The 8247-nt window shown below is 39.1% G+C and overlaps 1 protein-coding gene across 1 annotated transcript in view; it reads left to right on the top strand.

The window, feature by feature from the left end:
* Nucleotides 1-5359: 5359 nt before the first annotated feature.
* Nucleotides 5360-8247, top strand: part of PKIA (cAMP-dependent protein kinase inhibitor alpha) — an 81814-nt gene continuing 78926 nt past the window's right edge. Inside the window, exon 1 of the mRNA XM_007531896.3 lies at nucleotides 5360-5510. The gene's annotated coding sequence lies outside the window, so the exon portion shown is untranslated. The remainder of the gene's footprint in view (nucleotides 5511-8247) is intronic.

The following is an 8247-nucleotide window of genomic DNA, read 5'->3' as shown; positions in this document are numbered from 1 at the left end:
ATTTGTAAAACCATCTGGCCCAGGACTTTTACTCTTGGGAAGGTTTTTGATAACTGTTTTAATTTCTTTGGCTGTGACTGTCCTGTTCATATTTTCTAGATCCTCTTTATTTAATTTTGGAAGTTTGTTGGTATCTAGGAACTAGCCCATTTCTTCCAGATTCTCTAGCTTGGTGGCATATAGTTGTTCATAGAAGCCTCACATGATAAGTTGAACTTCTTTGGTGTCTGTTATGATATCTCCTCTTTCATTTACAATCCTATTTATTTGAGTCTTCTCCCATTTTTGTTTAGTGAGTCTGGATAAGAGTTTGTTGATGTTGCTTACTCTTTAGAAGAACTAAGATTTAGCTTCATTGATTTTTGTATGGTTCTCTTATTTTCAAAGTTATTTATTTATTTATTTATGCCCTACCTTTAGCTATTTCAGTCCTTCTAGTTGCTTCTAAGTTTTTTTTTAATTTTTAATTTAAGAAAGGATTAATGAACAAAAACATAAGGTAGGAGGGGTACAACTCCACACAATTCCCACCTCCCATCTCCATAACCTACCCCCTCCCATCATAGCTTTCCCATTCTCTAGCCCTCTGGGAGCATGGACCCAGGGTCATTGAGGGTTGCAGAAGTGCTTCTAAGTTTTTAAGGTGTGTAATCATGTTGTTTATTTGAACTTTTTCTCATTCCCTAATATGTGCTTACATGGCTATAAACTTCCCTCTCAGTACTGCCTTAGCTGTGTCTCAAATATTTGATATGATAGCTTGTGTCATTTTCACTGAACTCTCAAAACATTTTGGTTTCCTCCTTAATTTCCTCTTTGACCCAGTAGTTGTTAAGTAGTGTACTGTTGAGTTTCCATATTTTGGAATTTTTACTAATTTTTTGTTTGTTGTTAAATGTTAGCCCTGTGGTCTGAGAAGATGCTTGGGATGATTTCAAAGGTCTTAAATTTGTTGACACTGTCTTTCTGGCTTAACATATATTCTGTCCTTGAGAATGTCTCATGTGGACTTGAACAGAATGTGTATTCCAAGTTTGTGGGTGTAAATTACTCTGAAAATGCCATATATATATATATATATATCCATATCTTTAATTCCCTCCTTTCTTTATTAATTCCCTGCCTCAATGATCTGTCAGTTTGAGAGAGTGGAGTGTTGATGTGCCCTACTATTACTTTGTTGCTATTGATATATTGGTATAGCTCTTTTATTAGATATTTGATGTATTCAGATGCCCCCTCATTGGGTGAATAGACGTTAATAATTGTTAAGTCCTCTTGGTTGACTGATCCCATGAGAATTAAATAATGTCCATCCCTATCTCTTATTATTTTAAAGTCTTTTGTGTCAGATATAAGAATATCTGTTCCTGCCCTTTTTTATAGTCCATTAGCTTGTATAATAGTTTTCCATCCTTTCAGTTTGAGTCTGTGTTTGTCTTGCCTCCAGGGTTACTGCTGGGGCTCAGTGCCTGCACCATGAATCCACTGCTCCCGGAGGCCATTTCTTCCCCCTTTGGTGACCCTTGTTGTTGTAGCCTTGTTGTGGTTATTATTGTTATTGTTGATGTCGTTCGTTGTTGGATAGGACAGAGGAAATGGAGAGAGGAGGGGAAGACAGAGAGGGGGAGAGAAAGACAGACACCTGCAGACCTGCTTCTCGGCCTGTGAAGTGACTCCCCTGCAGGTGGAGAGCTGGGGGCTCCAACCAGGGTCTGGGTTCCTTACATGGATCCTTGCGCTTTGTGCCACGTGCACTTAAGCCGCTGTGCCACCTACGGACCCCCATCTATGCACTTTAATGGGTGGATTCAGGCCATTGACATTTATTGATATTATAGATTTAAAATATTTTAATGTCATTATTCTAAACATTTAGAGTGTTCTGATATATGGTATGCTTTTGGTGATGTGATTCATTATAGGAAATCTTTTAGAATTTCTTAAAGGGCAGGCTTGATAATAGTTAATTACTTCAAGTGTTGCTTAGCTGTGAAGGTTTTTTGTGCCTCCGTCCAATCTGAACGACAGTGTAGTAAAATACAATAATCTTGGTTGAAAGCCTTTCTGATTGAGTGCTCGATATATATATTTGCCCTTCTCTTTTTGCCTTTAGAGTTTGTATGGAGAAATCTGCTGCTAATCTTATGGCGTTTCCTCTGCAAGTGATTCTTCTTCTCTTACAGCCTTCAGAATCCTTTCTTTTCTTTTTTCTTTTTCTTTTCTTTCTTTCTCTCTTTCTTTCTTTTTTTTTTTTTTTAATCAGAGCACCACTCAGCTCTGGCTTATGATGCTGTAGGGCTATTAAACCTGGGACTTTGGAGCCTCAGGCATGAGAGCTTCTTTGCATAAGCATTATGCTATCTACCTCTGCCCCAGAATCCTTTCTTTATCTTATTTCTTTTCATTCTTAATATGATGTACCTTTACATCTGGGTCGGTATTGTTTTGGACACCCTGGAATGCTTGAATCTTTATGTCCTTTATGTTAGAATAGGAAAGTTCTCAGCTATCATCTCCTTAGAATGTTTTCTTCTCTGTCCCCTCTACTTCTGGCAAGCTAATAATGCATATATTACTTCTTTTGAGATCGTCCATATGTCTCTGTTGTTGTTTTTAGTATCTCTTAATCTCTTTTTATTTCTCTTCTTAGTTTTCTCTAACTCATCCTTGAGCTTGATAATTTTGTTCTCTGCCTCAGTTATTCTGTCCTTTCTCCCCTCAGCTTTTTTCTAGAGCTCAACTATTTTGCTACCCTGTTCAGATATTGTATTAGCTTGTTCAGCTACCTGTAGTCTTAACTTGACTATTTCAGCTTTCAGCTCCCTAATTACCTCAAGATAGTTAGTGCTTTCTTTCAGAGTCTCCTTTGTTGTTTCTCCATTTCTGATAATATTACTTTAAAAAGCTTTCCTCACTCCTGAGATTACTGCATCAGTGTTCGGATGTTGTCCTCATTCTTATTTGCTTTTAGCTGTTTAGTATATTTTTCTAGGTTTTTGTAGTGGTTCATTTCTCCAATGTTTCTTTTTTGGCTTGACCATTATATTTGGTGTGTTATGAAATTTACACAAATTTCCTGGCTATTTCTATTTATATATGGTGTGAGGTGATTTCTGGTTGGTTGGCTACTGGATGCCTGAAGCTGCCTGCCATTGACTTTTGCTATGTTTCAAGAATGAGTGGAACTGTTAGTCTAATGTTGACACAACTGCTTTTCAAAGATAGGAGGTAGGGCATCTTGTGTTGAAATTGAAGAGAGTAGTTGGTGATTGGAAGAGCAAGACAGTACCTCCTTATGCTGAGTACAGCTCCTGCAGTATACTTTTCAATCCACTGATCACACTTGCCTGAATTGACTTGTGTCTAAGAAAGGTACTTAGGAATTCACAATTACAAATCTTAACAGTTGCCTTTGTTTTATCTCAATCCCTGAGGTAAAGTACAGTAGCTTTAAGCCCTTGTTATATTGACATTCTGTAATTAGAATTTTTAAGAGGAGATGTATGCCTGCTCATATGGAAAAGGATATCTGCATCTGACAACTTCACTTCATTATAGAATCAAAATAATCTTCTATGGTTGGGATTTACATGTACTTATTGCTTTCAAAGAGGCAAATATAATTCCCCACTTCTTAAACCCTGGATTTCTTGAATATGAACTTTCTTTGAATAATTATGGTATAATAATGATAAAGGAGTCACTCTATAGTGGGCGTATTTGATTCATTACTACAGCCAGGTGGTCAAAGTCAACACTGATAATCATAAACTATGGGGATTACATTAGAGTCTTGATATGATCTTATAAAAGTGAAGGAGATAGTATACTGATTATGCAAAAAGAGACTTTCATGCCTGAGGCTCCAAGTGCCCAAGTTCAATCTACACACCACCATATACCAAAGCTGACCAGTATTATCAGCTATGTAATATTTTAACCCAGATCCTACTTGATACAGATTAAAATTCCCTGACCTGTGGTGATATTAATAGCCTAATTTTGTGATCATGATGCTCACAGTAGTGAATTAGGTTGTTTCAGTTCTTTAAAAGCACATTCACTAGGATCAAAAATTCTATTTGAGTTTTGCTGGACCTCTGCTAGACTACCTCCCAATTTTGGAATTGCTAGGCAGAAAGACAGAAGCACTTCACTGGGGGAAAAAAGGTGCTTTTCTGTTCTTGTACAATACAGTAATTATTGAGCAAAAAGCTGGCCTGGACCGACTTACCATCAACTTCAAAATGCAAGGCAATTTTAAAAGAGGCAACTCTACTCCTATAAAACGCTAGCATAAAGAAACCTCTCTACCTGGGAATGACTCAAGATGGAAAAAGAAATCCCAATCAAGTGTAAAGAGAGCAAATCCTTGATCCCCTTATCCCTTAACTCCCCAAGTTGCTAATCTGTTCAGTAGACACTGAGGAGCTAGAGAATGAAAAAAGGGGGCGGGGAGAGGTGGAGGAAGCAGGGAGAAGGCATTAGCCCTAGCTTCAAACCTTGCTAATACCTGGTGACAATTTAAGGGGAAGAAGAGATTTTTATGTGTATGTGTTTGTTACTGAATTAAATTCTGATAAATTCAGTAAAGAAAGAGATGCAACATCTATTACTGTGAATTCTGCTTCTTGGTTTTCACAAGTTACAGCTGTCACCAGAGCAGTCAGTACAATTAGGAGCCTGAGAGAATTTAAAGAGAGCATCTATCCTCTAAGTGCATCACTAAACAGCTACAAAATCCTGGAACGTCCCCTCAGTTTTCTAGAGTATTTTCTCCGTCGGCCCTGCTTTCCTCTTCCTTTAGGAATTTCCCATTCCATTACGTAGACTAGAGGGCGAAAGGTCCCAGCTTTCATAGTTGTGAGTGGCGCCTGTGGACGTGTGTGCATGTATGTACTTGTCTGTTGGGGACAGTGGAACAAGCGAGCAAGCTACAAGCGGCTTAGAAAGAATGATAAAAAGATAATAAACCACGCTTGGAATGCTTGGATTTTTGTCTTAAGAGGCAATTTCAAACTCAAATTCAGCGATTTGAACAATACTGACCAAGGAAGATGAAGAGGGTGGGAAACCCGCACAGTATAATGGATCTGTCCATGCTGCGGGAGAGACAGGGGAGAACCTGCAGGAGACTCGCTATGCAGAAACATGTCTTTGGCTCCTCTCTCTCCACCCACAGTATGGAAATTTTTCCTTTCCAAAAGCCTTAATTGAAAATAAGCCTAAAATCGGAAGGGACAGTTGTCTTTGGAAGCGGTTTGTAGACACCCTTTTCCAAGACCGGGAGAGGTCCCTTTCTCCCCCGCAACTGGCGCGGAATGTGGTGATCCGGCCCGGGGCGGGGGATGACTTCATGCAGCCGAGCTCGGCGGCCAGAGCAGCTGCTGCAGCTGGCAGGTGGGGTTGGGGCCGACGGAGCTGACCATTCACAAGGCCAGAAAGGAGACACTGCAGCCCAGAGGCAGCAGGCGCGAGGGGCATAGCACTGATTCGATCCAGGGAAGGTAAGCCACCCGGTTATTATTAGCCTCGGCCACTCTGTTTGGTGCTTTCCCCTAGGTTAATAAAGGGATTAGCCTTACAGAGAAAAGGACATTTAGCAATGGGAAAAAGGAGCAACAACTGGAAATGGAATGCTAATTAGACAAGTGCATACAATTAGAGAAGTGGCAAACAAAGACCTTGATCAGACTGTACTCTTAAAAATAATCTACCATTTCAGTAACAGAAGATCCAAATGTAAAATATTCTCAGTTATACTTTCGTCTTTCTGCTTTTAACCCTCAATTGGTTGTTTTCTGGTTTTGGAGCAGCAGGTCCTTGGATGCAGCCTGGGAAAGTAATCAGAAATCTTCCCTCTCTTTCTACAGCCCTGTGTCCTCTTGTCCTCTCCCTTCTCGGTGGTCAGATGGGTCTGTGCTCATTTCTATGCCAAACACCTAATTTTAAAATACTGAACCTTACAAAGAGTCCTTTTAGAAGGGAAACTTGGCTTATCTCTTGTAGTTTATCCTGGGTACTTGAGCGACTCCTGTCTGCTTCTCCTTTCATTCACCATTTTCAGAAAATGTTCTGCCCATTTATGTGTCAACTCCTGTCAGTTCCTATTCCCCATCACTGTCCCATGACTGGTTTGTTTGTTTTTTGCTGCTGCTGCTTCTTCTTCTTCCTCTTCTTCTTCTTCTTCTTCTTCTTCTTCTTCTTCTCCTCCTCCTCCTCCTCCTCCTCCTTCTCCTTCTCCTTCTCCTTCTCCTTCTTCTTCTTCTTCTTCTTCTTCTCATTCTTCTCCTTCTCCTTCTCCTTCTCCTTCTCCTTCTCCTTCTCCTTCTTCTTCTTCTTCTTCTTCTTCTTCTTCTTCTTCTTCTTCTTCTTCTTCTTTTGTCAAGGGCTCAGAAAGGGCATTGCCTTGCACCAGTTTTGGTGTTCCCACTATATACTGTTACCTGTGCCCTTCCTCCCAGCACAGAGAAGCAGGAGATGTCCTGCTCTCATCTCAGTACAGTTTCCCATAACTCCCTTGATTTTAGGTCACTGTGCCTACCATAAGGATGGAGAGAAAAGCAAAATGTGTTTAGTTGTGTGTAACAAAGTCACAGCTACATATTTTGCAACTTGAACATTGGCATAGGTTGAAATATAAATGTGAATGATGGGTCTACCCAGATTTTCTTGAAGCATTTTTAATCCAACTAGTTTATAAAACACAAAGCTGAATAGGCTGGTTGTGGCAGGGAGGGGGCTGCAAACACTGCCCTCAACAAGCAGTTTGACTTAGGGTTCCCCAATAACTGCAAGACTTTTCAGAGAGACTTCCAAGAAAGCTAATGGAACTGCCCAATTCAAGTTTTACTGAAGTAACCTCCATTTAGTCACTGGAAATTAGTCACTCCATTTAGGGGTTCCTACCTCTTGTCCTGGGACTACCATATAACCAACCCTCTTACTGCTGGGCCCTATTTATTACTGTCACCACCTAGGGATGCCATTTGAATAATATGGTGTGAAATGGTTAAAATGGCTGTGATGGGGATTGCTAATGTGCCACTTCACCAACAGAGAACAGTTGCAGTAAGCCAAACTGTGTGGTGTCAGTGTGCTAATATGCCCTTTTAAAAGGAGATCTGTTATCTTTCAACTGGACATCAGATAGTTTGATTCTATCATCATGTAATCTTCCCCCCAGCAAATTAAAATAAGGGAACAACAAGAAAAAAGGTCAGGCTTTCTAGATAAAAGATCACTTCTGTTTACACTCTCGTTTTAACACCATCTGTAGACAATGACACTTGTTCTGGGGGGGGGGATCATGACAATTTTATTATACATTATTTTGTTTTTCTGATTACAAATTCTCTGTCTCATAAAAAGGTGTGAGGTGGTTTCTTTGTCTGCACCTTCAGGATGCAAAGCAGAGGGAGTGGAGGAGGTGGCAAATCCCACTCTAGGTAGCCCACTCTAGATAATGTTCCCCTAACTCATAAAAACCTCAGAGTTGATTATTTGTTTGTTGTTAATATCATTAGTAATATTGTGCAGCAAGTGTGGTCTGAGTTTGAAAAATAAGATTTTCAAGATGCTAGGATTTTAACACAGACCCACCAGCTAGAAGAGGGAACAAAGAATGAGAACAAAACCCTTTATTCTACAGTGTTTCTTTCCTCTTCTAAAAATATCTTACCATATAAAATTATCCTAAGTAAGAAAGAAGATTATAATTTATTTTTTAAAAATTAGCCCAAGATATATTAAATGCAACTTACTGCAACTGTTCAAGTATAATAAAATATTCTGTGAGTTTAAGTCATCTTTATGTTGAGAATGGTGCATGAGTATATCCTAATGATGACTAGATATTAAAATGTTTATAACCTGGTCTCTAAAGGAACTAAATTATTTGGCAAAGAATATGGATCAAGAGTAGGGGATCAATGCTACCTAATCTGGCATGGTACCTGCTGGTGATTTTCTACAGGAGATGAATCCACTGAATTCTGTACTAGACTTGGAGAAGCTTTTTTTTCCCTTTATTTTTATGGACAGAAAGAAAATAAGTTAGAAATTATGATGCTTTGTTTCACTGTAACTGAGGAAGATAATTAAACTTAAGGAATATCTGCATGTGGATTACTATCCTTAAACCAATTCTGAATAGAGTTTCTAAATTCAGAACCACAAGATGAAATACAGAAGTGATTTCATGATTAAAACTGATTCATTATTATTTTTCTTTTTTTTTTTGTT

Source organism: Erinaceus europaeus, chromosome 1 (genome assembly GCF_950295315.1).
Source record: "Erinaceus europaeus chromosome 1, mEriEur2.1, whole genome shotgun sequence".
NCBI lineage: Eukaryota > Metazoa > Chordata > Mammalia > Eulipotyphla > Erinaceidae > Erinaceus > Erinaceus europaeus.
The sequence above is the reverse complement of the archived record's forward strand: the minus strand, read 5'-3'. Positions and strand labels throughout refer to the sequence as shown.